We start from the raw sequence: 8018 nt of genomic DNA on the forward strand, positions 1-8018 counted from the left end.
GCACTGGGGAGTATGGATTTTATTGTGGGCGTATAGGAACAGTGGTGGCAGCTGAAACATACTGTCCACGAATACAGAAATCATATTTGTCTTTGCATAGATCCTAGCATAGAGTCAGGATCTGATAAAGGTCTGTTGAATGAGTGAAATGTGCATAATAGCTTGGAGAAACTGAGGCAAAAAATGAGGTGTTTCAATTACTTATTGCTGCATAAGAGCCATCCCAAAGCCCAGTGACTTAAATCGATGACAGTATTTATTTTGCCCATGTCCCTGTCGTCTGGGCAGGTTCAACCAGGACCATTTGTGTCTCTGCCACTCATATCAGGACTGAAAGGCTCATTCGCTCACGTTTGGTGGTTGATGCTAGCTATCCGCTAGGACTTTTCTTGTGGCTGGCCTCGCTTCCTCTTAGCATGGTGGCTGGGTTGAAGGGCAAGTGTCCCAAGAGATGTGCAGGCAACAGCTGTACCACCTTTAATAACGTAGCCTCAAAAGTCACAGAAAATAACGTCTGCCATAATCACGGCCCATCAGATGCAGAGAGGAACAAAGACCCCCACTTCTCAAAGGAGGAGTGTCACTGACATGAGAAAAACAAGTGCGATGGTATCTATTGGCGTGACCACCTTGGAAAAATACAATCTGCCACAGCGAGATATGCAGTAGTCCAGGAGAGGGATGTCAAAAACTTGAACCAGGTCAGAGGTGATGGAAAGGGGCCTGTTTGTTGTGTAACTTCAGGAGGATCACTAAATCTCACTTTCCTTACCTGTAAAATGAGGAGACCAAAAAAGCTGATCTCTGAGATCCCTTCCAGCCCCAACAGTGAATGACTCCCTTAATTCTACACAACCACATTCCCCACCCATTCATTTTCCCTCAGTGCCCATCTCCACCTCCATCTCCAACTCCTGCCTCTGCCCTCTAATCCAGGTGACCTTGAGGCCAATGATTACTCCACAGCTAGCACCCTGATCCACCCTACATATTTATTTCAGACCAAAAGTAAGTGGAGTGGGGGACCCATAAGGGTAGGTGAGAACACCCTCAGACCCATCAGTCTCCCACTGAAGCCTGCTGTGTGCTCATCACCATAGGGTCTCCTGAAAACAAACAGACATATGGTACAGACTCCACCTGCAAGGAGTTCATCATTTAACTGGGGAGAACTAATGAGCATGAATGTTATGAAAACAATCTGGTGTGACATTGTGCTTCTGATAATAGGTTCAGGGGAGTTCAGAGGATGGAGGGCTCTGAGTGGGTTAGGGCAGCCAGGAGGGCTTCCTGGGAAGGCTGAGTCCTCCTGGATGGGCAGGGTTTTCTTGGACAGAGAAGAAGGGCGTGAACATTTTCATTAAGCAAAATCCCAACAGGAGTCAGATGTGGAGTCTTCCCACCGATCTATTTACCCCCAAACGACAAAGAAGGGAGGTCAGTTTAAATTTCCTCTGCCTGAGAACTTAACAGCCATCTGTCCCTAAGGATGATTTAAGGATGGAGCTCGGCCTCCTCAGACACAAGCAGGGGCTTTGGTGAGGCTCCAGAACTTAGTGAGTAGTAGAAGTTCCAGAATTACGATATAGGAGGCACTGATGGGGAGAGAGAACCTGATTATAAAGGGAGAACTAGGGCACTTTCTAGAGGCTGAATTTGCATGTGTTCCTTTGAAATAATTATTTACTAAGCACCTACTATGGACCTGACACTGTTCTAAGATATAGTGGTTGCTGTTGCTGTTGTTGTTCTTAAATAATGCCCTCAGAGTTTGCAAAACCAGTGCACTGTTTGACATAGACTGGGGGGTTATTTTTGGATGTTCTGACAGACTAAAAAATATTAAGGAGCAACTCACGCTTTGGTGCCACCCTGCCAGGGAAGCTGGCCTGGCAGGAGATCCCAAGCTCTCTTGGCTGCTCAGGTCCCCCAGAGCGGGAGGCTGTCTCTGTCCAAGGTGCTGAAATCCTTCCATGCCAGGCTCGGCAGGAAACCAGGGAGGGCAGCTCAGGTGAGCAAGAGAGGGGCCCTCCTCCCGACACAGTGAATTATACAGTCACCCCAGACCATGAAAATGCATCCGTAACTGGACAGTAGCTACAGGAGGCAGCATACGGTGAAGGAAGAGCCGGTTTTGCCAATTGGTGCTACAAAGCCTCAGGTCTCACTTCCCTATGCCCCAAAAGTGCCTTAATCCCTCACCCCCACCCAAGTCATCAAGGAAAAAATATGAATCCTCCCCTGAACTTTACATTTGAAATTCCTTGGCTTTTCCTTGGGGGTTTGTGTTGCTTTATGAAATATTAGAGCCAGAAGGGAACACTTTCATATTTTAGATGAGAAAACAGATTCAGGGCAGTGCAGATCCTTCCTCAAGTTTGTGCCAGAGGTTAGAAACAGAGCTGCACAAGAAGCAGCTCTCCTGGTTATTAGTTAAGTGATTTCCCACTCCACACACCAAACCAGGTCAGGGATTATATACCACATATAACAAGAGTTGAAAGAAATCAGGAATTAGGGGCGCCTGGGTGGCTCAGTTGGTTAAGCATCTGCCTTCAGCTCAGGTTATGATCTCAGGGTCCTGGATCAAGCCCCACATCGGGCTCCCTGCTCAGAACCTGCTTCTCCCTCTTGCTCTGCCTCTCCCCTATGCTAGCTCTCTCTCAAATAAATAAATAAAATCTTTAAAAAAAAAAAAAAAAAGAATCCAGGATTTCAAGGTGTGTGTATGAGAGAGAGAGAAAAAAGATACAAGACCCAGAGAATTCTAGATACAGAGTAGCTATGTCAGCTCTCCAGAACTATTCCTTGTTCATTCTGCTAAACTCACCAGGCAGAATTCAGAGCCTCCCCCAGCTTGGGAGGGAGGATGAGCATGGGAATGCTAACCCCAAACTAGCTCCACATCTTGAAGGGTAGCTATCCCACCCCATGAATCATCAACCAACGTGAAGGACCAGAAAAGAGAACTCAGGTCCAATCAGGTCTTCCACTCCATCGTCTTCCCCATCTACTCACAAATGATTATCCATCACTCTGTATGTATCCCATGCTGTAAGAGAGCCCTAGAGAAATACAGGACATATAATCCAGCCTCTGGACCTTGAAAAGTTTGCACTTAGTTGGGAAGAAAAAATGCTCAATGTGAATAGATAATGTATTGCAGGGGCTAAATACAATGAATGGCAGCCAACAAGAGACGTCACATGGTCCTAGATCCCAAGTGGCAAGAAGTGGTGCAAACCATAAATGCTTTGACTTCAGAGTAGGAAGAGATAATTTTAAGCCTGGAATGGAAGGGAAGGCTTTATAAAGCAGGGTTTAGGGAAAATTTGGCTGAGTGGCCAGAACACCTCATCTCTGTCCCTCTGGATAATAGCAGTCCAGACTGGGGCCTTCTTGTAGGAAGATAGAGCTGGTGAGGGTGTGAAGGTGATTGCACAAGCAGATTATGTGCAGGGGCCCAGAATGTCCAAGAAGAGAGGATTCAGTTTTTCTCCCCTGAAAAAGAAAGAGCTCAGGCGCTCCCTCTTCTGGATGCACGAGGCAGAACAGCAGCTAAGTCAGGCTCCTCTAGGGACTGAGGTTGGCCAGTTCCTACAGCAGCCTAGGCTGGAATTTCGGAAGCCAGAGAACAGAATGGGAACCCCAAGAAAGGCCCACATCATCATCAACAGCAAATGTACCAGGAACCTTTAGTTTGCTGGTCACTGGGAGTCAAGGGGTTTATAATCCAATTGGGAGGGCAGGAAGACAACACAATGGCTAAAGGTCTATCAGGGTTTGGGATCAGGGTCTCTGTATTTCACAAATCAATCTAGAGGATCTATCTATAGGCTTCTCCTCTCACCCTGGGTTAGAGAGAGGGCCTGGTCCCTCCCCAGGGCACCTGAGAAGCAGGCGGAAGGGGTTCTGCCCAGCCAGTCCTCATGATGGTTGCTATGGAATTACCACGCTGGGCACACTTGATGCTCAAAGGCCCAGTTCCCAAGAGACCCAGCACCACAGAAACCACACCAGGAAACTGGGCCAGGCTGAAGGACTGGAGGAGAGAAGAGGGGAGGCCGGAGGGGGCACAGGGGCAGGCCTGTCAGACTGATCCCTGACAACTGTGGCCTTCTTTGAGGAGCCTCCACCGCCTAAGTCAGGGGCCCCCATGATCATCATTCAGGAGACCTCAGCTTGACCCTAAAAACTCCCCATTGTCACTCTGGATCCCAGGAACAAAGGGCAATTTCAAGTCCCCATGGATGTGAAAACATTCATATCCATCCTGATGTTCTTAGTCCAAATTAGCTTTGAAGAGACAGGGACTAGAAGAGGAGGCAGGTCAAGGAGGGAACTCCAGGAAACACTGCCCAAGGTCACATACGTATGTGTGATATGTGTGCTTACACATATGCACACATACACATATATATTCACTCATATATAAACACATTCACACACATCCATACATACTCACACATGTTCCTACTTACAAACACAGACACACACACACACACACACACATAGGCACGGGCACAAAATCTGCTCACGGCTGTGGCTCAGCAGAAAGAGTCTAAACCTCCAGGAGAATCAAGGCCTGGAGATACCCAGGTCTCTCTCAGGAAATTAGTGCAAACTCCCCAGGAGCCCCCAAAGGCTGACAGTCACTGGTCACTCAGGCTAAGGTCTTAAGATTCTCAGAGGTCTCTCTGCCCCCTCACTTTCCTACCAGTCTGAAAGCCAGGAGACAGAAGAGTATCCAGAAAAGGGTCAATGTGCCCTTGGGAGCCCACCTGTGGGACAGGGGCAGCAGCTACAAGCTCCAGAATGAGGCCCCTGCACTCCTTCCCACAATTCCCCAGCAGCTGCTGCAACTGCCTCCTCCCTCGGGAGCCATGGCCCCTGATGCTCACGCCTCCGGCTGTGCTGAACATCACTCCCTGTGCCTTCGATTCACCCTACCTGGTATGGTCTGTGCAGAAGCAGGGAGGTTTCCCAAGAGAAGATACCCCTGTTCTCCTGGAGTGGGCTGGTCCCAGAGTCATCATCAGGACCTTCAGGCTTATGCAGATGAACCACTTCAGGGTCCCAGAAGATTAATGTGGACCCCCACTCCAGCTGGGCCCAGAGGCACGTGCCACTGGGCCCTTGCTCATTCTGGGTATCATTGTCTAGGGACGCCTGAGCCCGGGCCTTTGCTCCAACCTCTTCTCTTCAGCTCTCTGCTGCCCTCATGTGGCTTCCTCAAGAAGGGCTGGGGCTGCATGATGGCTCCCCAGTGCCCGCTCAGGAGCCCCTTTTAGGCAGGCAACATCTCCCACTGCCTGAGCCCTAAATACCCCAGACCCTGTCCAAAGCCCTTCCTGAAATATCCAGCTCCACCTTGCAATCGGGAAGCTGGGCAAACCTCTCAGCTCCGAACCCAACCTCCCAGCACGGCATGAGTTACATCAGACAGAGGCTCCTAAACTAAAGAAGGGCTGCTCCCCTCCCTCAGCTGGCTTCCCCCCCTTCCCTTGCCTCCTTTTCCCTCAGCTCCCCACCCAGGCCTTGCCAGCAGGCAGGAAGGAAGCTGCTCATAGTGGGGAGGGTGGGGCACTTCCAGCTCACACTGAACAACTCCGGGTTGGGCTATAAAGAGTCAGGGCCTTCCGCTCCCGTCACCCGCCACCCTCCACAGCCCCCACAGCCCCACACACCCACTTCAAGGCCAGAGCCTTCCCTCCCCCAAGGTCAGGGCATCCCATCTCAAGCCCTGCCCAGGGCTCTGCTTTGAAGGGAAGACAGGAAAAAGATTTGCCTCCTTCTAAAGGAAGAGCCATGGGCCTGGCTACTTACCCACAGAAGGGTCTGTCACCTGCACTGACCAGGGTAGATGGGGATGGGGTCTGGACCAGCCTTCCCAATGACAAAGAACACAGCCAATCCCCGAGATCCAGGGGCTGGGCTCCCAAAGACCTTCCAGCTTGAAATCCCACAATTCAAAGCTAAAATTGCTTGCCTCTCAGTGGAACTTCAAGTCTGTGGGTCTTGAAAATTTTGTCTTTTCAGAAATTACTCTTCAAAGTGCAGTTGCTAATAAGAGCAGTGGGCCACTGAGCCGCGTAAGCCTTAATGCCCTAGTAGGGATGACAGACAAAGAGCAAGGTGGAGAGAGACAAGACGGGGCAGGGCCCTGGGGAGGAAGAGAAAGGCCCCATCTCCCCATCTGGGAGCTTTGGGAAGGCTAGAGTCCCTCAGTGGAAGTTAGGACACTGGGCCAATGCCAGCCACAGCCCTAGGAAAAGTGGGAGAAGAAAACTTTCCCAGACAAAGCCTTTCTCTGTCTCTCCTTTGACTCTTTCTCCTCTTCCTAAAACCTCTGCCATGGCTCCCTCGGCCCAAATCAACATCAGTGTTGAACTGTCCCCGATCCCCTTGTGGCCAGGAAGTGCCCCATCTTGGACGTCTCATAAGAGACTGATCGGGGGTCGTGTCTGCAAAAGATAATGGGGAGGCAGGGGAAGCCTCCAGAACAGGAGGCAGGTCTGATATTTATGGAAGGAGAGAAGGAAGAAGAATCAGCGAGGAAGAGGCTCAGAGCACAGTGAGCTCTGAGAAGCTCTCTGCCAGGCCAACAGGGGCTCGGCATCAAGACTGGCCACAGAGGAGTGCCGGCTGGGCAGAAGTGGGGAGCCCACAGACCCCCCACGGTTCAGAGACTAAAGCTTCCAGGGAAGCATGTGGGCCTTGAACCCTGGGCAGATTCCGAAGGCAGGCAGTTCCTGTAGCAGGTTCTCTCTGGAAGGGAGACCTGGGCAGGTTACCTCCAGAGCTGCCAGGGCTGAGCCATGAGGAAGAGGAAGAAAGATTCTCTTTGGTCAGAGGGCAAAGGGTGAGGTCAAGGGACGGCAACAGGCAAGGGCCTGAAAACCGTCTGGGGATCGATGAGGAAGCCCCTTTGTCCGGAACAGAAGGTGTGAGCAGCATACTTGGGAAATCGAGGGCTGGGCCAGGGTGGTGCTGGGCCTCGGCCTTGGGTGGAAGGTTTCAGGGAGGGCCAGGGCAAGAGGTAAGCCCTGCTTTTTGAGATGATTCTAGCAGCAGTGGGAAGCACAAAGGGGAGGGGCGGTCCCAAGGTCAGGAGACCACAGGGAGTGGCTTGGTAAATGGTGCAGGCAAGTGCTCTGGAGGACTCAGCATCTGATGCTTGTTGTCACCTTGTCCCTGAGGAGGCCAGCCACTGCTCCATTACCCGGAGTGTACGTAAAGGAGTCCTTCCCTGTCATGTGCATTTTAGGTAGTGGCTGAATGGGAACCAGAAGTGGGGTCTGGTGAAAATGTCTGAGAGGTAGGGGCCTGGATCCGCCTCCTGCCTTGCTGGGAAAGGGGGTTGAGTGGGGTGGAGCCTCAGGCTCCAGGGACCTAGGGACAGGTCTGGACTGAGCATAGGCCTTGTGCTTCTGACTCCCACCTGCCCCTTTGTGAGAGAGGGGCAGCAAAGCTCTCCAGGTGTCCAGGAGCTCAGGCCTCTCCATGGTTCCGAGGTCCCCTCGCCCTCCTCCCCCGAAACTGGCCGACCCTAACTTCTTGGTATGACCCCAGAGCTCGCAGCACAGCCTGTTCCTTCCGGCTGATCCGCCTGCCCGGCTCCCACCCAGGCCCACCCCAATCTTATCCTCTACTGCTTTTCAAAGGAGTCCAGCCAACACAAATCTACGTGTTTGTTTGTCTGCCTGTCTGCCTCTCCCAGTCTCTGCACTTCTGTTTCTTGCCCACGGTTTCTCTTAGTCTCTGTGGTCTCACATCCACGAGGCTCAGACCCCTGCAGACCCAGATGCCCCAGCTCACGGACTTTCTCCAGCCCCCTGATGGCTTAGAACTACAAACCCCAGTTTGCACGACTGCCCAAGGTACGTGAAGAGAGCTGGGGTGCACCATCTGCACTCTGGGAACTGTAGTTTCCCTAGCCCCATGCTCTTGCTAGGGCTCCAAGATCTTCCCAGTTGGGCAGTCCCTGCTCGGCACTGACTGCTGGGTCTATCTGCTGA

The sequence above is a fragment of the Eumetopias jubatus genome, unplaced genomic scaffold (genome assembly GCF_037043125.1).
Source record: "Eumetopias jubatus isolate StellerSeaLion01/CBP00866 unplaced genomic scaffold, mEumJub1_p1.0 scaffold_14, whole genome shotgun sequence".
In the NCBI taxonomy this organism is placed as follows: Eukaryota; Metazoa; Chordata; class Mammalia; order Carnivora; family Otariidae; genus Eumetopias; species Eumetopias jubatus.